The 24476-nt window shown below is 39.6% G+C and overlaps 1 long non-coding RNA gene across 1 annotated transcript; it reads left to right on the top strand.

The window, feature by feature from the left end:
- The first annotated feature begins 1359 nt into the window (after positions 1-1359).
- LOC135230611 (uncharacterized) lies at positions 1360-16850 on the top strand. The gene is made up of 3 exons (XR_010321216.1): positions 1360-10271; positions 11847-11968; positions 16810-16850. It is a non-coding gene; the product is annotated as an uncharacterized LOC135230611 (long non-coding RNA).
- The last annotated feature ends 7626 nt before the right edge of the window (positions 16851-24476 follow it).

Below are 24476 nucleotides of genomic sequence, written 5' to 3'. Positions count from 1 at the left end.
CCGAAAATGGTGTGTTGAAGTCTCGTACTACAATTGTGGAGCTGTCTATCTCACTTTTCAATACTGTTAGGGCTTTTTTTTATGTATCTTGCAGCCCTGTCATTGGGTGCATAAATATTTAATATGTTTATATCTTCCTGGTATATTGTCCCTTTAATCATTATATAGTGTCTTTCTTTATCCTTTGTGGTGAATTTAACTTTAAAGTCTATTTTGTCAGAAATTAGTATTGCCACTCCTTCTCAGTTTTGCTTGTTTTTCACTTGATATATTTTTTTCCATCCTTTGAGCTTGAGCTTGTGTCTCTAAGTCTAAGGTGTGTCTCTTGTAGGCAGCACATAGCTGCATTATGTTTTTTTGAATCAAATTTGCAACTCTTTGTCTCTTTATTGGTGCATTTAGTCCATTTACATTCAGTGTAATTATAGATAGGTGTGAGTTTAGTGTTGTCATTTTGATGCCTTTTTTTGTGTGTTGTTAACAGTTTCATATATCCACTTTCTTTTTTGTGCTGAGAAGTTTTTTTTTGTAAATTGTGTGTTCTGTTTTTCAGTGTAGTTGATTTTGTTTTTGCTGAGTCTTTATGTTTATCTTGGTTTTTATTTTGAAATATGGGATTGTTAGTCTTCTCTGTGGTTACCTTAATATTTACCCCTGTTTTTCTAAGTATAAACCTAACTCATATCTCCATGTATTGCCTTGATTTCCTTTCCATTTAGGAGATCTGTGCCTACTTTATTTAGTCTCCCTTTATTGATTATTGTCATCTTTCATGTAATGACATCAGCGATTCCTTGTTTTGAGCTTTTTTTAATCTTATTTTTGTGATTTCCCTATCTGAGTTGATATTGGGATTCTCTGTTCTGTGTCCTAGTGTTGTGTTGATTTCTGATATGATTGATTTTCTAAGCAGAGAATTCCCTTTAGTATTTCTTGTAGTTTTGGTTTGGTTTTTGCAAATTCCCTACGCTTGTGTTTATCTGTAAATGACTTAATTTTGCCTTCCTATTTCAGAGTCACTTTTGCTGGATATGTGATTCTTAACTGGCAGTTTATTTCCTTCAATGCTCAATATATGTCATCCCATTGCCTTCTTGCCTTCATGGTTTCTGCCAAGTAGTCTGAACTTATTCTTATTGATTCTCCTTTGTAGGTGACTTTTTGCATATCCCTGGCTGCTCTTAAAATTTTCTCTTTATCTTTGGTTTGGCAAGTTTGAGGATAATATGTCTTGGTGAATTTCTTTTGAGGTCTACATTGTATGGGGTTTGATGAATATCTTGAATAGATATCCTTCTTTCATGATGTCAGCGACATTTTCTACCAACAAATCTTCAGCTATTCTATGTGTATATTCAGTTATCCATCCCTGTTCTGGTATTCCAATCACTAGCAAGTTATTCTTCTTGATAGAGTCCCACATGATTCTTAGGGTTTCTTCATTTTTTTTAATTCTTTTATCTGATTTTTCTTCAAATATCTTGGTGCCCAGTGACTTATCATCCATCTCCACAATTCTGCCTTCCAGTTCCTCAATTCTGCTGGTCTGACTTCCTATTGAGTTGTCTAATTCTGTAATTTTATTGTTAATCTTTTGGATTTCTGAATGGTGTCTCTCTGTGGATTCTTGCAGCTTATTAGATTTTTCATTATGTTCTTGAAGAATCTTTTTAATTTCTTCAACTGCCTTATCTGTGTGTTTCTTTGCTTTTTCTGTACATTGCCTGATTTCATTCCAGATGTCATTCCTGATGTCTTGAAGTGTTCAGTTTACTAATCTTTTGTATTCTATATCTTGCAATTCCAGAAATACATCTTCTTCAAGGAGAGACCTTTATTGTGTGTTTTGGGAGCTGTAGAAGTAATCATGGTCTGCTTCTTTATGTGATCTGATATCAACTGCTGTCACAAGCCATCTATAAGTTACTGTAATAATTGATATTATGTTTGCTCACTGTGTCCTATCTTTTTTTTGTTTTGTTTTAATATACCCAGGTAGGCTACTAGAGTGTGCCAACTTGATTATTGGAGCCTTTAGAGCACTAATGTCCTGTTACCAGATGGTTAGAGCTGTTACCAGGTATAAGAGCCTATGAATCCATTCGCTATTCTTGGATAGAATCAGTTCAGGTGTCCTGATAGTCGGTCACCTACTGTGTGGTATAGGCTCTCACCTACTGTCTTAGAGGAGTAGTGGTGATGGTTGTATGCACTGGCTTCTGGTAGCGGGAGGGGGTCACACTCTGAGGTGGGCAGGGTGGTGACAGCCTTCCCCCAAGTGTCATTGAACAAGGAGCCTCTCTGTTCTCTAGAGTGCTGTGGTGCATGGGCTCTGCAGGTGTACCTTAGGCACCCAGTGCTTATACCTGTAAAGACTCGTAGGCACCACTATCCTCAGAGCCCTTTCACGGGTGGCTAGGTGGCGTGGGTAGAACCTTAGCCCTCAGGTTCCTGCCGTGGGTAGGTTAGGGCTCTGTTTAATAGGTAGAGTGGTGTCAGACCTCCAAAACCTGCCTGTCCACTGTGTTGCTGAAACAATTACAGTGAGACCTCCAACAGATTGGCCTTTGCATTATAATAGCCACCTGGTTCCATGCAGGGGTGAACGCCAAAGTCTATGGATCGCTTATGCCTGGACTGGAGCCACTTCTGCTCTGGGCTTCCAGTTTAGGGGAGTCAGGTAAGTATTTTTTCCCTGTTTGTTAATTTGCTCCTTCTCCCAGGCCAGAAGAATGGGTCAGAGAGAGTGTGCTGCAAGTTCTGTCTCAGGCCCAGGGAATTCAAATGTTATTGAAGCTGGCTGGGGCAGGGGGATGAGGGAACAGATAGATAGGATAGAGAACTTTCAGAAGAAGGAGCTATTAGATCCATGTGGTAAATTAAACAAAATCACATATCTAGTGTTAGAGCTCTGTTTTATCTCAGATTCCAGAGGCGTGTGGAGCCTGTGTGCATTGGCTGGGTCTCTACCGAGATTACCCTGGGGGTTAGGGCTGCGTCCTGTGTTTGCCTTCTTTCTGTGAAGCAGCTTTGTCCCAAACCCCACCACCAGATCTGTGGCCGTCACACAAGGGGCTTGGGGTGCTGGCCCTTTGCCTTTTTTTCCACTGAAGTAGCCACTTCCTAAACTCCACAGGTAGGTCCGCTGAAGGCACACCACAGGGTCAGGAATGCGCCTCTTTTGTTTGCCTTCGTTTGGTGATTTTGCCACGTCTCAGGAAGCTACCATCAGCCCCACTGCCTTCGCACCAAAGAATAGCACCAAGGAATCGGAGCTGAGGTGCTGAGCGGGCTCAGCAACTTGTCGCTGCTTCTGCATGGCCTCTAGCTCCACTGTCACTCAGGTCGATTCCTTAGTTCCGTGTTTGATGCTCAGGGTTTGTAGATTGTCACATATGTAATGGATTCACCTGGTTTTTCAGGTCTTTGTTGCAAGAGGGTTCAGTGGAAACTTCTGACTAGTTAGCCATCTTCGCCCTTTCCTTTTCATTTTTTACCATTTCCAGTTTTCGTGGATTCATACGTGGTACATTTCACATTCTGGTTATTAATGGATATTTGCAGCCCCATGTGTCTGTCAGTTTGTTTTATTGTGGGGGCTTGTGTGTTGCTGTGATTCTGGAAGCTATGCCACTGGTATTTGGATGTGAGCAGTGTCACCCATAGTGGATAGGTTTCAGCTGATCTTCCAGGCTAAGACAGACTAGGAAGAAGGACCAGGCGGTCTACTTCTGAAAAGACCTCCCCAGTGAAAACCTTATGAATAGCAGTGAAACCTTGTCTGATACAGTGCTGGAAGATGAGGCCCCAAGTTTGAAGGCAGTCAAAAGTCATTCCAGGGGTTCAGTAGTATATTTGAGAGGGCAGAAGAAAGAATCAACAAACTTAAAGAAAGGTCAATTGAGATTATCCAGTCAGAGAAGCAGAAGATGAAAAGAATGGGGGGAAAAATCAAAGAACAAAACCAAAAAAAAAAAAAAAAAAACAGCCTAGAGGACCTGTGGGATAACATCAAGTGTACCAATATACACATAATGGGAGTACCAGAGGGAAAGGAGAGAAAGGGGCCAGAAGAATATTTGAAGGAATAATGGTTGAAAAGTTTCCAGATTGGATGTTGTTGTTAGGTGCCGTCAAGTCTGTTCCGACTCATAGCGACCCTATGCGCTGCCTGGTCCTGCGCCATCCTTACAATCGTTGTTGTGCTTGAACCCATTGTTGCAGCCAGTGTGTCAATCCACCTCGTTGAGGGTCTTCCTCTTTTCCGCTGACCCTGTACTTTGCCAAGCATGACGTCCTTCCCCAGAGACTGATCCCTCTTGACAACATGTCCAAAGTATGTAAGACGCAGTCTCACCATCCTTGCTTCCAAGGAGCATTCTGGCTGTACTTTGTCCAAGACAGATTTTTTCATTCTTGTGGCAGTCCATGGTATATTCAATATTCTTCGCCAACACCACAATTCAAAGGCATCAGTTCTTCTTTGAAGAAGAATTGCATGTGAAAGCTGAAAAATGATTTAATGAAAGACATAAATCTACATCCAAGAAGTTCAATGAACTGTAAGCAGGATAAACTCAAAGAGATCCACGTAGAGACATGTTACAGACAAATCTGTTGAAAGAAAAAGACAAACGGAATTTTGAAAACAACAAGAGAGGAGGGTGTCATCACATAGATGGGCTTCTCAATCAGATAACAGTCACTTTCTCATTAGAAACTGTGGAGGCCAAAAGTCAGTGGGATAGAGTCCATAAAGTATTGAAAGTAAAAAAAAAAGAAGTGAGATAAGAAAAACTATTTCTTTAAAAATGAAGAAGTTAAGAAATTTTCAGATTAATGGAAACTGAGGGAGTTAATCACCAGTACAACTAACCTACAAGAAATGCTAAAGGGGGTCTCCCAAGATAAACTGAAAAGACATTAGACAGTAACTAGAAGCCATTTGAAGAAATAAAGAAAAATGTTAAAGTAGCTACATAGGTAAATATTAAAGGTATTATTGCATATTTGATTTTTAAGTACTCTTTTTTCTTAGATTTTTTTTCCATATATAATATAAAGAACAAATGCATAAGTCAATAATTGTAAAGGTAAGTTCATAGGCACACAATGTAAAAAGACCTAGTTTGTGACTATAACAGCATAATGGGGGGCAGTATGGCACTGAAAAGGAGTAAAGTTTTTTTTACGCTATTGAAATTAAGTCAGTATTAATTCAAACTTGATTTCTATAAAGTTAATATGTTAATTGAAATTCCTAGGTTAATGACTAAGGGAAAACTAAGATATATACAGAATAAGAAATGAGATGGGAATCAAATTGGTACACTGGGGAAAAAATGATGAAACAGAACTGAAAGCAGTACTGGAGGAACTGAGGAACAAAAAAGATTTAAGACGTAGAAAATAGATAGTAAGATGACTGATAAGTCCTTTCTTATCAGTAAATTATTTTAAATATAATTTGAATAAACTCTATAACAAAAACACATATTACTGAATCTTTAAAAACATCTTGATCCAGCTGGATGCTCTTTACAAGAAACTCACATTAGAGGGGGTATTGCATGGTTTAAAATTAGTTAAGGTGTGCGTCAGGGTTGTATCCTTTCACTACACTTACTTAATCTGTATAAAACATTTGTCTTCTGGTTTTATAAGTATTCTTTTAGCAATGAACATAAATGCTAAGTGTCTTAGGCTGGGTTCTCTAGAGAAGCAAAACCAGTGGAGTGTCTAAATATATATAGCTAGAGAGAGAGAGAGGTTTATATGAAGGAAATGGCTCACGCGTTGTAGAGGCTGGAAACTCCCAAGTAAGGCTGAAGGCTTCTTCTGACTCACAGAGTTGGCAAATCCAAGATCCAGACCACAGAGACTGATGAACTCAAGGTCAGCAAGTGTCATGGATTGAATTGTATCCCTCCAAAATATCTGTCAACTTGGCTAGGTCATGATTCCCAGTATTGTACGATTTTCCACCATTTGGTCATCTGATGTGATATCCCTATGTGTTGGCAATCCTCTCTCTCTGATGCTGATGAGATGGAATTAACAGCCTTTATGTAAACTCAATCTAGAAGATGAGATTGTGTCTTAAGCCAATCTATTTTGAGACATAAAAAAGAAAAGCCAGCAGAGAGACAAGGGGACCTCACACTACCAAGAAAGCAGTGCCGAGAGCAGAGCCTATCCTTTGGACCTGAGGTTCCTGTACAGAGAAACTCCTAGACCAAGGGAAGATTAATGACAAGGACCTCCCTCCAGAGCTGACTGACAGAGAAAGCCTTTGCCTGGAGCTGACGCCCTAAATTTGGACTTGTAGCCTACTAAACTGTGAGAGAATAAATTTCCTTAAAGCCATGCACTTGTGATATTTTTGTTAGAGCAGTACTGAATAACTAAGACAGCAGGCAAGCTGCTAGCTCAAGTCCCAAGAAAGAACTGGAGGTCAGATGAACAGAAGCCAGCTGCAATATCCAGAGCAAGCAAACTAGTGAGCCTTACTAGAAAGCCCACCTATATTGGATGCAGGCACAACCCCAAGGAAATTTCCTTTCAGCTGATTGGCTACTCATAGCAGATCCCATCATGGAGGTGATCACATTATAGCAGGTCTCATCATGAAGATGATTTCATCATTATACAACTGCCAAATTACATCATAACTGATAATCCACTGAGAATCATGGCCCAGCCAAGTTGACACACAGTCTTAATAATCACACTAAGTAACCCACTTTGTCATGAATGCTAGGGTGGTCATTACCAGAAAATAATTGATTTCAGAGGCTTTGACAAATATGATGTGCCGTAAATATATAGCATTATTTATTTTGACACGTATTTATATACTGCTTCTTTCTCCAAAAGTCTGTGAACTGGTTTTTGAAAAAAAGCAATTGTTTGTCTTTTCTGTGGCTTATTGGCATTGGTCGTTGAGCACTGGGGCTAGCATTTTGAGAAAGATGTCATTAATATGAATGTGAGACAAAACCACAGACAATTAAAATAATTTTTATGTTGCCGTTGGTCTCATAGCCTTCCTGTGAATCAATCACATGTGACTTAAGACTGTGTTTGAACCAACTTCTCACTTTGTGCATTGTAAACAACACTCATCACAAAATTCAGATAAAAGGTAAAAAGGAATTATGTGGTAGTACAAGAATCTCAGTGCTATTTTTACAGGAAACATTGTATGTACTTACCATGAGCCAAGTGTCAATACCTTCTAGCTGAAGACCGTCAGGAACACACCTGTAGCTAAATCATCGAAGACAGAGCCCATTAGGAGTGGCAGGGGTGGTGGAGTGAAAGTGAGAGAGGGTAAGCAAAAGTTACAAAGCAAAGACTATGTCTTGTACATTTAGCAGGGTGGGAAAGGCAAGGAGCAGAGCATTTGCATAGGCTTGATGTTTTGTAATGGCGCTGGTTGTGGGAAGAAAGCAATATGCAATAGGTTGGGGGCAGATTATGTAAGGTCTTGAATGTGAAGCTAAGGCATTAATCTTGTAGGAAGAGACATCGAACATTACTGAAGGGAGTTAGAAAAATCGCAAGAACTAGTAACAGAATCGCATCTAATTCTGACTTGCCTAACAGGGCATGAAGTGCACAAAGCTAAGGTTTAGTACGGTGCCTTTCATATCATTTTGGTCAGAAGCCACAGTAAGAATACATCCTATGCCGAAACCCAGTATACAGTACTGATGCACACATACACACACAACTGAAACTTAAGATAAACAAGACTTTGCCTTATCATGTGTGCAACATTATTTTCTACTCCACTCCACTCCACCTGCTTCTGCTTCTGCTTTACTTCACTTGATTGTACTTCATGCTTGTGTATACTCATTATTTTTTTGTATCTACAAAGGAATGGCCAAAAGTTTGAAAAATAGTGTTTTACAAAGATAAATTAGTGAGGAAAGTGAACTGCAGGGTACAAAATAGGGGTAGGATGGTACTTATTAGGTGATAGCATTGTTCATTTACTAATAAACTCCTTAATTCTTTCCTTCAACCAAATTTGATGAAGTATGTATTACGTACCAGGCATGGAGATACAAAGATTCCCAAGATTCAGTCATGCCCTCGGAAGGCTTGTGGCTAGTGGTAGAGACAGGTAGCCAATTCAGTGTGGCAAGTGCTTTAATAGAGATTTGAGAAAAAGTTCCCAGTACAGATCTCGCAACCTCAGGAAAATGTTGTTGTTAGGCGCCATCCAGTCAGGTCCTACTTATAGCAACGCTATGTACAACTGTATGAAACACTGCCTGGTCCTGCCTTGTCCTCACAAATGTTGTGTTTGAGACCGTTGTTGCTGCCACAGTGTCAATCCGCTTCATCGAGTGTCTTCCTCTTTTTCACTGACCCTCTATTTTACCAGGTTCAAGTAATCAAAAGTTTCATTTTACTTTGATCCACAATTAACACCAATGGAAACAGTAGTCTGGAAAACAAATGATGCATTGCCCTGGGCAAGCCTGCTGCAGGAGACCTCTTTAAAGTGTTAAAAAGCAAAGATGTCACCTTGAAGACTAAGGTAGAGGGTCAGTGAAAAAGAGGAAGACTCTCAACAACATGGATTGACACATTGGCTGCAACAACGGGCTTGAGCATAACAATGATTATGAGAATGGCGAGGGACAGGGCAGTATCTCATGCTGTTGTACATAGAGTCCTTATGACTCAGTGGCACCTAACAACAACAACAACAACAACAACTCTACCAAGCATGATATCCTTTTCCAGAATCTGATCCCTCCAAAGTATGTGAGATGAAATTTTGCCATCCCGGCATCCTAGGAGCTTTCTGATTGTATTTCTTTCAAGACAGACTTGTTCATTCTTCTGGAAGGCCATGGTATATAGTCAGCGCTCTTCACCAACACCGTAATTCAAAGGCATCAATTCTTCTTTGATCTTCTTTATTCCTTGTCCAGCTTTCACAGGCAGGTGCGTCTATTGAAAATACCGTGGCTTAGGTCAGACGCACTTCAGTTTTCAAAGTGACATCTTTGCTTTTTAACAGTTTCAAGAATACTTTTGCAGCAGATTTACCCAATGCAATATGTTCTTTGATTTCCTAACTGCTGCTTCCATGGTTGTTTATTGAGGATCCAAATAAAATGAAATCCTTGACAACTTCAATATTTTCTCCATTTGTGATGATATTGCATATTGGTCCAGTTGTGAGGAGTTCCATTTTTTTCATGTTGAAGTGCAATCCATACCGAAGGCTGTGGTCTTTGATCTTCATCAGTAAGTGCTTCAAGTCCTCTTCACTTTCGGCAAGCAAGGCTGTGTCATCTGTGTAATGCAGGTTGTTCAGGAGTCTTCCTCCGATGCTGATACCATATTTTTCTTCATATAGTTCAGCTTCTCGGGTTATATAGATTGATTGAGTATGATGAAAGGCTACAACGCAGATTCGCACAATAATGAAACACTGCCCTGTCCTGCATCACCCTCAGAATCCTTGCATGCTTGAGCCCACGTTTGCAGGCACTGTATCAGTCCATCTCATTGAGGATCTTCCTCTCTTTGTTTCTTATGTCTCATTAATTCTCAGGTCAATTAATCTGACGTTGACTGTGGGACAAAGTAGAAGTCAACCTCTGAGTAGAATATTTACATTTGTAAGCCCCCTGCAAGTCTATTTATCATTTTTTTTGCATGTTAAAATTTTTTTGATGGTATTGCTTTTTAGTATTAAGGGTTCTAAGTACTGGTAAAAAAATGATGTTTGAAGTTTTGTATAATTCCATTGTCACATGTATTTTATTGCTACGGTAACTCTAGAGTGCAGACTTATTTTTTATTGTAGTAGCATTGTGTGTAGAAATGGAGGGAACGTGCTGAACGAAATGAGAATTCAGAAACGAATAATCCATAGAAGTGATATCAAACTTTGCCATGAAGCTGGGGTTTCAATAAGTTATGTAACAGAAAAAGTAAAAAAGGAATCTATATCCACACTCCCTTTCCCTCGTGCAATCATTCTCACAGTGGCTGCATTTCTTCCCAGCCAAATCCTATACTTCTGTGCTTTTTTGTACAGATGGTGGAGATGCTGAGCAATCAGCAGGGAAGCCTATATTATATGGAAAATGGGAAGAATAATTAAGAGAGAGTATAAAAGAGTCAGAGAAGAGAGAATGAATCTGGGTTTGGAAGAGACTATTTGGAGTTGGAAGTCAAGATAAGATGGAAGCTTCTGGTAGCAGCTTTGGTACATGAGGATTTCGAGAAGGCTGAAGGTAAGAAAAAATATTTTAAGAAGTTCTGCTCTTCATATGGAATGTTCTTCCACTTTGGGCATTAATCTATAGTATCTTCTAGAAATCTTATGCTATTTGAAATATTTCTTCCAACTTTATCACTTTAAGACAGAAATTTTTTTTTTTTGCTTCCAGCAGTTAACTTAGTAAGTCTCATTTATATCCAAATCTTTTCTTTTCTCACTGATTTTGATGCTGCTTTTACAATATAATTATTATTGTTGTTGTTAGGTGCCCACGAGTCCATTCAGACTCATACTGACCCTCTGTAGGACAGAATGAATATAATAGCATCTGACTGTACTGGATTTGCTTGTGATCATTCTGCTGCATGGATATATCTATTTAGATTGAGCCAGTTTCACACTGGCTAAGCAAAGCTTCATGGTGCATGTGATAAAGAGGAGACCAAACCTTTTCTCTTCATTCTTGTTTGTAAAAAAAAAAAAAAAAAACCCAGTGCCCTCAAGTCGATTCCAACTCATAGCGACCCTATAGGATTATCTTGCCCAATTATTCTTGTGGAAAACATGGCTCAGTTGCCTTTCCAATATCTATTCTCAACTTTTTTTTTTTTTTAATAGTAGAACACTGGTTTAGTTTGGGATTGCAATATACCCAGCTAAAAACCTCAGTCTAGGGGTTGCCATGCCTATTAGTTTCCTATTGCTGCTATAAAAAATTACCATAAACTAGTGACCTAAACCAACATAAATTTATTATCTTTAAGTTCTGGAAGACAGATGTCCAAAATGAGTCCCACTGAGCTAAAATTCAAGACGTCTGCCTTCCTTTCTGGAGGTTCTAAGGAAAAATCTGTTTTTAGGTTTTCATCAGTGGTCCTTATGATGTGCCGTACATGAGATGTCATATTCTTGGGTAGGGAAATTCTCTTTCAGGACAGCTGGGTCCATTGGCAGTGAGGGAATCTGCATCTGGTGCCAAAGCTGAACCCATGGGACCGAACTGGCAGTAAAGTTTTCTTTCTTTATGGTCCCATGGCCTCCAAGGAGTGGAGTCCTGGAGAATGGAGTAACAATTAAACAATGTATTTTTTGAGAACTTCTGAGAAATCTGCCTCTGACCCCCCAAAGCTTTAAATTCTCCCTCTGCTGCTCAACTGCAACACACCGGCCACAGGCTAAGATCCCCCTCATTTGTAGTCCTCCGCTGAAAGGTCCATCCACTCCTGAGACCCAGCACTGGAAACCACCTCCCTGCCAAGCCTGTACCCATTGTTCAAAGGAGAAAGGGCCAGTGTAGCCCGGTCTGTGGGGTGATGCCATGGAGAAGCCAGAGAACTCCAGGGAGTTCTGTGGGCATGGGTTCTGTGGGAATGGATTTCAGGGGAAGGAAAGCTTTTATGAACCATGTCTTCTGGGGAACAGTCAGGGTGATGACATAGTGAAATGGTATTGATTCAAATTCTATACCGTCCAGGTCCCTACTCTGAAGGGGCTTCTCACAGCCCATTCTCTCTGGTTCCCTTTCCTTCTTGCTTCCATCTCAGAGAACAATCTGCTCTTTGAGCAGAAATATTTACTCTCCCCTCAGGCTGTTCAGCTCTCAGGATTCTGCTCTGGTTCAACCTTAGCACCTCCTCTTATTTGTCAAGCACTGACTACAGGAGGCAGCGCTGCTGAGTGAGGAAGGCCCTGACTTGGAATCAGACAAGGGTGAGTTCTAATTCAGCCCTTTCCACATAGTAGCTGATGGACTGTATAAATATTCTTTACATACTAGGAACCTGCTTCTTCATCAGCACAACAGTGAGTACAAGGACCTCAGAGGAAGCTCGTGGTATGACAGATACAATGTGTCAATGTCTAGAATCTATTGTCTAGTGTCATTTGAAAAACACCATTTATTTATCATTCACATGATACGTTCCAACAAGAATTTTTAGAAAGTCTACACAATTACATAAGACAAAGGAAAATGTTTTAAACGTATAGAAGAAGAGAAACATTGGGTCAAAAGAAAAGAAAGGAAACATAAAATGAAGGGAGAAATGACAAAGTAAACAAAATTCATATCATAATATCTCACACAGGTGCCCACATTAGGTGCCTGATTTGGCTGTGTATATTCCAGTGAAGACAAAAGACTGTGTTTGTAGTGTTAGCGTAAGATTTGGCTATATAAATGGAAAAACTCAATTAAAAGTACTTTAAACACAAAAGGAGTTTATTTTCTCTTCCATAAAAGAAGGGTCCAACATAATAGCTCCAGGTTAACATGAGTGCAAGCGCTAGTCTATATTTCTGCTCTGCCATTCACAATGTGTGGTTTTTGTAGATATGATGGCTTCTAGATTCCAGTTGTCATGTACAAACTGGGGGTAAGAAGAAGACGGAAAAGGGGAAATGTTTCTAAAGAGCATTCCAATATTCCCATCCCAAACCTTACCTTCTATACCACTGACTACCCATAATTACAAGTGGAAGTGTGGTACTTCAGCAAGGCATATGTAACCAGTTGTCACCTGTTCAATTATCTTTGCTCTGTAGGGTTTTCAATGGTTGTGACCTTTCAGATGTAGATGGACAGCCTTTCTTCTGAAGAGAATCCGAGTGGATTGAAACCGCCAACTTTTTGTTTAGTACCCTAGGTCTCAACTGTTTGTACCACCCAAGGCATATCTAACCAACTCCCTATAAAATTGGGTTTCTGTTAGTAAAAAAGAGAATATGTATGTTGGGTAGGCAATCTATGCTACAACCATCAGTTATAAGATTCACAGTATCCATAACATTAAAACATACTAATTCTGTAATGAAAGCATGACCCTGCCTCCTAAAAAAAAAAAATGTGTCCCTGATTCTCATAGAAACATTACACTGTATAATATAATATAATGAGCAATGTCTTCAGCCAATTCCCTACAAGTAATCCAATCATGAATTTGAATATTCTTGAAATGATTCTTAGTGGAGGCTAAAGGCATCACACACAGTAACTGTCACTCTAGGGAAAAAGGGAGGAGACAGGGACATTATATCCTGGCCCAGGTATTCTCGTGTTCTGAAGCAGTAACCTTGATGGGGCTAAACAGCAATATCCAAATGACTGGCAAGAATATCCTAACTCCCTCGGAGTACAGACTGAGAAATGCACTGCAGTTACTCTATTATTACTCTGAGTTTCATGGCTTTAATTAACCAGTTGTTATGATTCCTTTGATCTCCAAACCAAATGATTGCAATGGCCAGTACTTTGTATTTCCTGGGGAGTTTTGAATATTTTATGTACCAGTCTTATATGAATTGGATAAGAAAAAAATAATCTCTATCCCCCACTTTTATAATGACAACAGATCATTGATGGGTGGCCACATGTGGAAGTGGGAGATGCCCCAAGAGATCTGCAGTGAAACCCATCAGTTAGCTTTCTGTTTGTCTCTCCACCTGCAGTGATTCCCCTGTTCCTCGGATCTACCCTCAGTGGCTAGAAGAGATGTCGTAGGGATGCTCATGGGATGTCCCAGGGGAGCCTGGATATGCTCGGGTGGAACCTCCATGTCTCTGAGTGAAGGCAACAGGATTTCAATGAGTCTTGAACCAATGCATGCCTCCTTCCCTTTGAGTGTGGAGAAACTCCAGCTAAGAGGTTCAGGCAGCGTTTCTCAGGGGCATTCTGCAAAGTAGAGGTCCAAACTTAAAGAAATGTTCTTTCTAAGGTAAAGACTCCCTGTGGTTGTGGATTCAAATGTTGGCCCAGATTTATACCATGGCAACTAAATGAGCAAGCAAAATTCCTATCTGTTTAGGTTCTTTTGCTCCCTGTAAGCTAAATCCGTCTGAGACGTTAGGAACACTAGAAAAATACTATTTGATGAGCAGGAATAGTATTTCGAGTGCTGAAGCCCTAGAAACAGCGGATACTAGCCTGTTCCCTTTGTCTGCAGCTCGCCACTCCCAGGTTGGAAATGAACTCACTTGTGCCTCCCATAGACATCACTCTGGTCCAGATAACCATGCCTGGTCCACCTCATACCCTTCTGTTCTCACCAAAAGCAGCCAGGGAGGAAAGTAACCTTGTAGGATGCAATCCAGAAAAGCTTAAAGAGACAAATAACTGCTGTGCCTAGACCATGTATTCTCAAGGGGGGTGATACCACCACCTAGGTGATAGAAATAGGTTCTTGGGAGTGTGAAAACATATGAGACATTACAATGGTTTGTGGCCTTCTAAAGGGCCACGGTACCTAAACAGGCATACACTATATTTGTGGAATTAAAATTGCAAGAGTTTGTAGATTGGTGATTAAGAGGGAAAATGCCTCTAAAGGCTCATTAGGGGGCAAGAATGAAAGAAAATTTGTGAAATGCTGGACCAAAAGTGTGGAGGGAGGTATTTGTTGAGCAGCAACTCCCAAAAAGGTCCTTGGGCGGTACAAAAGGTTTGCACTCGACTACATCCACTGGATCCTGGCTGAAACCATAGAATACCAGAGAGATGTTTACTTGTGTTTTATTGACTATGCTAAGGCATTGGACTGTGTGGATCATAATAAATTATGGATGACTTTGCAGAGAATAGGAATTCCGGAACACTTAATTGTGCTCATGAGGAATCTATACATGGAAAGGGAGGCAGTTGTTTGAACAGAATAAGGGGATACTGAATGGTTTAAAGTCAGCAAAGGTGTGCGTCAGGGTTGTATCCCTTCACTCTACCTATAGAATATGTGTGCTGAGCATATAATCTGAAAAACTGGACTCGATGAAGAGGAATGGGGCATCAGGATTGGAGGAGGACTCATTAACAATCTGCATTACACGGATGACAGAACCTTGCTTGCTAAAAAGTGAAGAGGACTTGAAGCACTTACTAATGAAGATCAAAGACCACAGCCTTCAGTAGGATTACACGACAACATAAAAAAAACAAAAATCCTCAAAACTGAAGCAATGAGCAACATCATACCAAATGGAGAAAAGACTGAGTTTGTCAAGGATTTCACTTTACTTGGGTGCATAATCAACACCCATGGAAGCAGCAGTGAAGAAATCAAGAGACACATTGCATTGGAAAATCTGCTGCAAAACACGTCTTTAAAGCATTGAAAAATGAAGATGTCAGCTTGAGGGCTAACGTGCGCCTGACCCAAGCCATGTTGTTTTCAATTGCCTCATGGGCATGGGAAAGCTGGACAAGGAATAAGGAAGACAGAAGAATTGAGGCCTTCGAATTGTGGTTTTGGTGAAGAATATTGAATATACCATGGACTGCTGAAAGAATGAACAAATCTGTCTTGGAAGAATTACAACCAGAATGTTCTTTAGAAGCAAGGATGCCAAGACTACATCTCATATACTTTGGACTTGTCATCAGGCGGGATCAGTGTCTGGAGAAGGACATCATGCTTGGTAGAGCAGAAGGTCATCAAAAAAGAGGAAAACCCTCAAGGAGATGGAGTGACACGGTGGCTGCAACAATGAGCTCAAGCGTAGTAACTATTTGGAGGATAGCACAGGGTCGGGCACTGTTTCGTTCTCTTATGCATAGGGTCACTATGAGTTGAGTCCAACTTGATGGCATGTAACAACGATAACAACTAACCTAAAGTTTGATGGTTTGAACCCTCCTAGCACACCATGGAAGAAAGGCCTGGTGATCTGCTTTCATAATAGAAAACTCTATGGAGGAATTCTACTCTATAAGAAACACTTAGGGTCGCCATGAGTGAGAATCGGCTCATGGCAGAGGGCTTTGGTTTAACTCTCAGAAGACAAGAAGAATGCAAAGAGAGAGGAAAGCCCATTCTTTTAGGGTGGGGTTGTTCCATTCATGCATTTCATGTTTTCTTAACTCCTATTCTGTGCTTTTCTCATCCACAATTTCAGTGAAGGGCTTTGTGTCCTGATCAGCTGGAACCACAGTGTTTTTTTTTTTTTTTTAATTTTGTTAGCAAGAGCTAGCTTCTCCTCTTTATTTTATTCCCTCATTTTTCATAAGTGCGATCTCGTGTGTTCATGACTTCATTTATGAGTCCATTTCTTCATTCAACAAATATTCACTGTAAGCAAATACTATCTGTACATGAAGTATAATAAAACTTCCTATTTCATAGGTTTGTGGGGAAGATGAAATGACATAATGCATGAAAAGATGCAATGTCTTTCATACCAGGCACATAGCTCTCAATGAGTAGAATAGAGTTGTCAGATACTGAGTATCCCTAATATGCCAGACCCTGTTTCTGTTTTTTTAGTATTCTGATTCAAATGTCCTTTCCTACCTGATCAGTGCAGCACATATGAAATCTAATGATTTTAGTTCATTTAATTGCTATCCAAACACACAACTAAAAAATTAGTCATTACTTTAAATAACTTTTCAGTTGATATCCACCATCTTTCAGTTATAAATCATCATCTGCAAGAGATCATTTTGCCTTTCCAACATTAAGACTCTAATTTATTTTTCTTGTGCTATTGCATAGTATGAAACTCCAGACTACTGTACTGGATAGTGGCCATATCATGCATCCTTATATTCTTTACAATTTTAGTGGGAATTTCTATGTCGTGTGCCACAGAGACTCCCAGCAAGGACCTTGTTTGAAGGTAAGTCTTTGTTGATTAGTCAGTTATTTCCTAGACTATGGATGTACTCTATTTTCTTTAAGTCAACTGTGGTTAGTTATATTTCCCTAAAAGGAAAGAACTATCTTGAGGTTTTCAGAATTTTTCCCATCGAGACAGACATGATTACATGTTCTCCACGTGCATAATCACAGCCACTATCTCAAAACTAATTCCCTGCATTCTGATTTCTCATATTAGTTTTTAGATTACACTCGTCCGAAGTTTGCTTTTGCCAAAGAATGCCTCTTGGAGTTATCAAATCTATAGCTTTCTTGTTTTAATTTCATTAGTTATCCTTTTATCTTTATTATTTACTATTTCCTGATTTTGGAAGTTTATTTTGATATATTTCATTGTACTTTTTCTAACTAGTTTTTAGTTACGTTTTAAAGTTTGTGTTTATGTGCCTGTACAAAAATTCAGATCTTAAACAAAATACCCTAAAACAAGATAGGAAGTCCTGGTGGTGCAGTGGTTAAAGTGCTTGACTGTTAATCAAAAGGTTGGCAATTTGAACCAACCAGCCACTCCATGGGAGAAAGATGCAGAAATCTGCTTCTATAAAGATTTACAACCTTAAAAACCCTATAGGAGGGTTCTGCACTGTACAGCAGGGTCGCTATGAGTCCAATTCAATTTGACAGCAACAGGTATATTTTTCAGTTGAATTTCTTGAAATATTTTCTCATAATTAACTTCAGTAGAATTACTTAAAGTTTGTCTAAAAATTGACATAAAACAAACAACCAAACCCATTGTCATCGAGTGGATTCTGACTCATACTTGACAGTATAGGTCAGAGTAGAACTTCCCCATAGGGTTTCCAAAGCCGTAACCTTTAGAGGACTAGACTGCTGTATTTTTCTGCTGCACAGCAAACAGCCAAAATTTTGTGTAGCAGCGAAGTGCAGTATGATACCTACCGAAAGATTGTTGTTGTTGTTGTTAGATGCCTTTAGTCGATTTCAGCTCATACCGACCCTGTGTACAACCGAAACACTGTCTGATCCTTCGCCATCCTCACAATCATTGCTATATTTGAGCCTATTGTTAATGTACTGTTGTAACCGCTTTTGAATAATCTACAGGAAAATTTTACCTGTGTGTCATATTTATGATATTGTTGGATAATTTCTGCATTTCATCCGGCCTCCTTTCTTTGGAATGGGTGCAAATGTGGACCTCTTCCCATAGGTTGGTCAGGTTGCTGCCTTCCAAATTTCTTTGCATAGATGAGCGAGCACTTCCAGTGGTACATTCCATTTGTTGAAATATCTCAATTGGTATTGCATAAATCTCTGAAGCCTTCTTTTTGGCCAATGCCTTCAGTGTGGTTCGAACCTCTTCTTTCAGTACCATGGGTTCTTGATCACATGCTACCTCCTGAATGGTTGAAGGTCGACCAATTCTTTTTGGGACAGTGACTGTGTATTCCCTCCGTCTTCTTTTGATGCTTCGTGCATTGCTCAATATTTTCTCCTTCAAATCCTTCAATATTGCAACTTGAGGCTTGACTTTTTTCTTCAGTTCTTTCAGCTTGAGAAATGCCAAGCATGTTCTTCTGTTTTGATTTTCTAAATGCAGGTCTTTGCACATTTCATTATAATATTTTACTGTGTCTTCTCAAGCTGCTGTCTGAAATATTCTCTTCAACTCTTTTACTTAATCATTTCTGTCTTTTGCTTTAGCTACTCTACATTCAAGAGCAACTTTTAGAGTCTCTTCTGACATCCACTTTGGTCTTTTCTTTCCTGTCTATTTAATGATCTCTTGCTTTCTTCATGTATGATGTTTTTGAAGTCATTCCAGAATTCATCTAGTCTCTGGTCATTAGTGTTCAATGCATCAAATCTATTCTTAAGTTGATCTCTAAATTTAGGCGAGATATCAAGGTTGTACTTTAGCTCTTATGGACTTGTTCAGATTTTCTTCAACTTCAACTTGAGCTTGTATCTGAGCAATTGATTGTTGCAGAGTAGGTCCCTGACCTTGTTCTGACTGAGGATACTGAGTTTTTCTGTTGCACTGGGTTTTGAGTTCTTTCCACAGATGTAGTCAATTTGATTCCTGTGTATTCCATCCAGTGAGGTCCACGTGTGTAGCCACCATTTATGTGGTTGAGGAAGGGTATTTGCAATGAATAATTCCTTGGTCTTGCAAAATCCTATCATTTGAACTCTGGAATCATTTTTATCACCAAGCCATATTTTCCAACTACCCATCCTTCTTTGTTTCCAACTTTTCCATTCCAATTACCAGTAACTATCAATGCATTTTGATTGCATGTTCAATCAATTTCAAACTCAGAAGTTGGTAAAAATCTTCAATTTCTTCATCTTTGGCCTTTGTGTTTGGTGTGTAAATCTGCATAATAGTTGTGTATTAGCTAGCCTTTCTTGTAGGCATATGGAAAATATCCTATCACTGGCAGCATTGTACTTCAAGATAGTTCCTGAGATACTCTTTTTGATGATGAACGCTACACCATTCTTCTTCAATTTGTCATTTTCGGCATCATAGACCATATGATTATCTGATTCAAAATGGCCAATACCAATCCATTTCAGCTCACTGTATTCTAGGATATTGATATTTATGAGTTCCATTTCCTTTTTGACAACTTCCAGTTTTCCTAGATTCATACTTCATGCATTCCACTTTCAGATTATTAATGGGTATTTTCAGCTGTTTCTTCTCATTTTGAGTCCTGCTGCATCAGCAAATGAAGATCCCAAAAGCTTGTGAAATATGCAGTTCTGATAGGGGGCCAAGATGGCAGACTAGGTAGACGCTACCCTGGATCCCTCTTGCAACAAAGACTCGGAAAAACAAGTGAATCGATCACATACATAACAATCTACGAACCCTGAACAACAAACACAGATTTAGAGACGGAAAACGAACAAATACAGGGCAGCAGCTACTGTTTTCGGAGCCTGGAGCCAGCGTCCCAGGCAGGTAACCTTGGCGCCGGGCATCTGGGCCCAGGGGAGCTGAACTCATAAATCTTGTGATGGCACAAACACAGGGCGCAGCCCTACCCCCTGAACTGAACCCGGGAGGGGGCCAGCCAGTCTGCGTGAGCAGCGTGGCGACGCGGCTGGTGGGAGAACTCCCTGGGAGGCAGTGACTGGTTTTGAAGCCAGGAGTGCTGAGTCCCAGCCGGGGAACCCTGGTGCCGGTTATTTGACTGGGCGCTGTGATGGCACAAGCACAGGGCGCAGCCCTACTCCCCTGAACTGACCCCGGGAGGGGGCCCAGCCGGTCTGCGGAGGCGGTGCGGCAACACGGCTGGCGGGATGAGACGTCCCTGGGAGGCAGCAACTGATTTTGGAGCCGGGAGTAAAGCATCCCAGCAGGGGAACCTTGACGCTAGGATTTGGACTGGCAGCGGAGGATCTGACCGCGGCTTCAGCGGGCCAGACCCCCAGGGGCAATCTCCACACAGCCAACACACATAGGCAACACGCCCCTCGGGAGTCTCAGATAAAATAGTCATTCCAAGCAAGACAAGCAACTCTGGATATATTCCGACGTGCTACTCTCCTCTCTCTCTTATCCCTCCCCCACCCTCCCCAGTCGGCTTCATTAACATTGGAATTTCCTGAGCCAGAGGGAGAACAGCTCCGGCTCTGCAGCGGCTTTGCTTCCCCCCTGCCCCTTTTTTTTTCTTTTGGTCTTTTCATAACCCACTCTTCCGGCCTGAGAGAAGGAACCACAGAAAACCCAGGGAGCAAAAATCCATCCCTAATTGGACTAAAAACACAGAACCAGCTACAGCCAAGCATATATAATCCAAATCTCGGACTTTCATCCTTACAGGGAACAAGGTGGCAGTTATAATCCAAAGGCAGTTCTGATAGGGATCTGACTGCATTTTTTTTTTAGCGGAATTTCTGGAAAAACAAGTTTCCCAGTGATGGCTCGTAGACAGCAGTCGATATCAAACCACATAAAGAAGCAGACCATGACAGCTTCTACAACCCCCCAAACAAAAGAATCAAAATCTTTCCCAAATGAAGATACAATCCTGGAATTATCAGATACAGGATATAAAAAAGTAATTTACAGAATGCTTCAAGACATCAGAAACAAAATAAGGCAAACTGCAGAAAAAGCCAAGGAACACACTGATAAAACAGTTGAAGAGCTCAAAAAGATTATTCAAGAATATAGTGGAAAAGTTAATAAGTTGCAAGAATCCATAGAGAGCATGTAGAAATCCAAAAGATTAACAATAAAATTACAGAATTTGACAATGCAATAGGAAGTCAGAAGAGCAGACTCGACCAATTAGAATGCAGACTGGGACTTCTGGAGGACCAGGGAATTAACACCAACATAGCTGAAAAGAAAACAGATAAAAGAATTTAAAAAAATGAAGAAACCCTAAGAATCATGTGGGACTCTATCAAGAAGGATAACTTGCGTGTGATTGGAGTCCCAGAACAGGGAGGGAGGACAGAAAACACAGAGAAAATAGTTGAAGATCTCCTGACACAAAACTTCCCTGACATCATGAAAGACAAAAGGATATCTATCCAAGATGCTCATCGAACCCCATTTAAGATTGATCCAAAAAGAAAAACACCAAGACATATTATCATCAAACTTGCCAAAACCAAAGATAAAGAGAAAATTTTAAAAGCAGCCAGGGAGAAAAGGAAGGTCACCTTCAAGGGAGAATTAATAAGAATAAGTTCAGACTACTCAGCAGAAACCATGCAGGCAAGAAGGGAATGGGATGACATATACAGAGCACTGAATGAGAAAAACTGCCAGCCAAGGATCATATATCCAGCAAAACTCTCTCTGAAATATGAAGGCGAAATTAAGATATTTACAGATAAACACAAGTTTAGAGAATTTGCAAAAACCAAACCAAAGCTAAAAGAAATACTAAAGGATATTGTTGGGTCAGAAAACCAATAATATCAGATACCAGCACAACACGAGGTCACAAAACAGAACATCCTGATATCAACTCAAATAGGGAAATAACAAAAACAAATTAAGATTAATTAAAAAAAAATGCTCATAACAGGGAATCACTGAAGTCAAAATGTAAAAGATCACAATAATGAAAAAGAGGGACTAAATACAGGTGGCATAGAACTCCCATATGGAGAGTGATACAAGGCGATATAGAACATTACAAGTTAGGTTTTTACTTAGAAAAATAGGGGTAAATATTAAGGTAACCACAAAGAGGTATAACAACACCATAACTCAAGATAAAAGCCAAGAAAAACGTAACAACTCAATAAACAAAGTCAAACACTATGAAAATGAGGATCTCACAATTTACTAAGAAAAATGTCTCAGCACAGAAAAGTATGTGGAAAAATGAAATTGTCAACAACACATATAAAAAGGCATCAAAAAGACAACACTAAACACTTATTTATCTGTAATTACGCTGAATGTAAATGGACTAAATGCACCAATAAAGAGACAGAGAGTCTCGGACTGGATAAAGAAACACGATCCGTCTATATGCTGCCTACAAGAGACACACCTTAGACTTAGAGACACAAACAAACTAAAACTCAAAGGATGGAAAAAATATATCAAGCAAACACCAAGCAAAAAAGAAGAGGAGTAGCAATATTAATTTCTGACAAAATAGACTTTAGACTTAAATCCACCACAAAGGATAAAGAAGGACACTACATAATGATAAAAGGGACAATTGATCAGGAAGACATAACCATATTAAATATTTATGCACCCAATGACAGGGCTGCAAGATACATAAATCAAATTTTAACAGAACTGAAAAGTGAGATAGACACCTCCACAATTATAGTAGGAGACTTCAACACACCACTTTTGGAGGACAGGACATCCAGTAAGAAGCTCAATAGAGACACGGAAGACCTAATTACAACAATCAACCAACTTGACCTCATTGACTTATACAGAACTCTCCACCCAACTGCTGCAAAGTATACTTTTTTTCTAGTGCACATGGAACATTCTCTATAATAGACCACATACTAGGTCATAAAACAAACCTTTGCAGAATCCAAAACATCGAAATATTACAAAGCATCTTCTCAGACCACAAGGCAATAAAACTAGAAATCAATAACAGATAAACTAGGGAAAAGAAATCAAATACTTGGAAAATGAACAATACCCTCCTGAAAAAAGACTGGGCTATAGAAGACATCAAGGAGGGAATAAGGAAATTCATAGAAAGCAACGAGAATGAAAATACTTCCTATCAAAACCTCTGGGACACAGCAAAAGCAGTGGTCAGAGGCCAATTTATATCGATAAATGCACACATACAAAAAGAAGAAAGAGCCAAAATCAGAGAACTGTCCCTACAAGTTGAACAAATAGAAAGTGAGCAACAAAAGAATCCATCAGGCACCAGAAGAAAACAAATAATAAAAATTAGAGCTGAACTAAATGAATTAGAGAACAGAAAAACAATTGAAAGAATTAACAAAGCCAAAAGCTGGTTCTTTGAAAAAATTAACGAAATTGATAAACCATTGGCTAGACTGACTAAAGAAATACAGGAAAGGAAACAAATAACCCGGATAAGAAACGAGAAGGGCCACATCACAACAGACCCACCTGAAATTAAAAGAATCATATCAGATTATTAGGAAAAATTGTACTCTAACAAATTTGCAAACCTAGAAGAAATGGATGAATTCCTGGAAAAACACTACCTACCTAAACTAACACATTCAGAAGTAGAACAACTAAATAGACCCATAACAAAAAAAAGAGATTGAAACAGTAATCAAAAAACTCCCAACAAAAAAAAGCCCTGGCCCGGACGACTTCACTGCAGAGTTCTATCAAACTTTCAGAGAAGAGTTAACACCACTACTACTAAAGGTATTTCAAACCATAGAAAATGACGGAATACTACCCAACTCATTCTATGAAGCCACCATCTCCCTGATACCAAAACCAGGTAAAGACATTACAAAAAATGATAATTGCAGACCTATATCCCTCATGAACATAGATGCAAAAATCCTCAACAAAATTCTAGCCAATAGAATTCAACAACATATCAAAAAACTAATTCACCACGATCAAGTGGGATTTATACCAGGTATGCAAGGCTGGTTTAATATCAGAAAAACCATTAATGTAATCCACCACATAAATCAAACAAAAGACAAAAACCACATGATCTTATCAATTGATGCAGAAAAGGCATTTGACAAAGTCCAACACCCATTTATGATAAAAACTCTCAGCAAAATAGGAATTGAAGGAAAATTCCTCAACATAATAAAGGGCATCTATGCAAAGGCAACAGCCAACATCACTCTAAATGGAGAGAGCCTGAAAGCATTTCCCTTGAGAACGGGAACCAGACAAGGATGCCCTTTATCACCGCTCTTATTCAACATTGTGCTAGAAGTCCTAGCCAGAGCAATTAGGCTAGACAAAGAAATAAAGGGCATCCGGATTGGCAAGGAGGAAGTAAAATTATCTCTATTTGCAGATGACATGATCTTATACACAGAAAACCCTAAGGAATCCTCCAGGAAACTACTGAAACTAATAGAAGAGTTTGGCAGAGTCTCAGGTTATAAGATAAACATACAAAAAT

The sequence above is a fragment of the Loxodonta africana genome, chromosome 3 (assembly GCF_030014295.1).
Source record: "Loxodonta africana isolate mLoxAfr1 chromosome 3, mLoxAfr1.hap2, whole genome shotgun sequence".
NCBI lineage: Eukaryota > Metazoa > Chordata > Mammalia > Proboscidea > Elephantidae > Loxodonta > Loxodonta africana.
The sequence above is the reverse complement of the archived record's forward strand: the minus strand, read 5'-3'. Positions and strand labels throughout refer to the sequence as shown.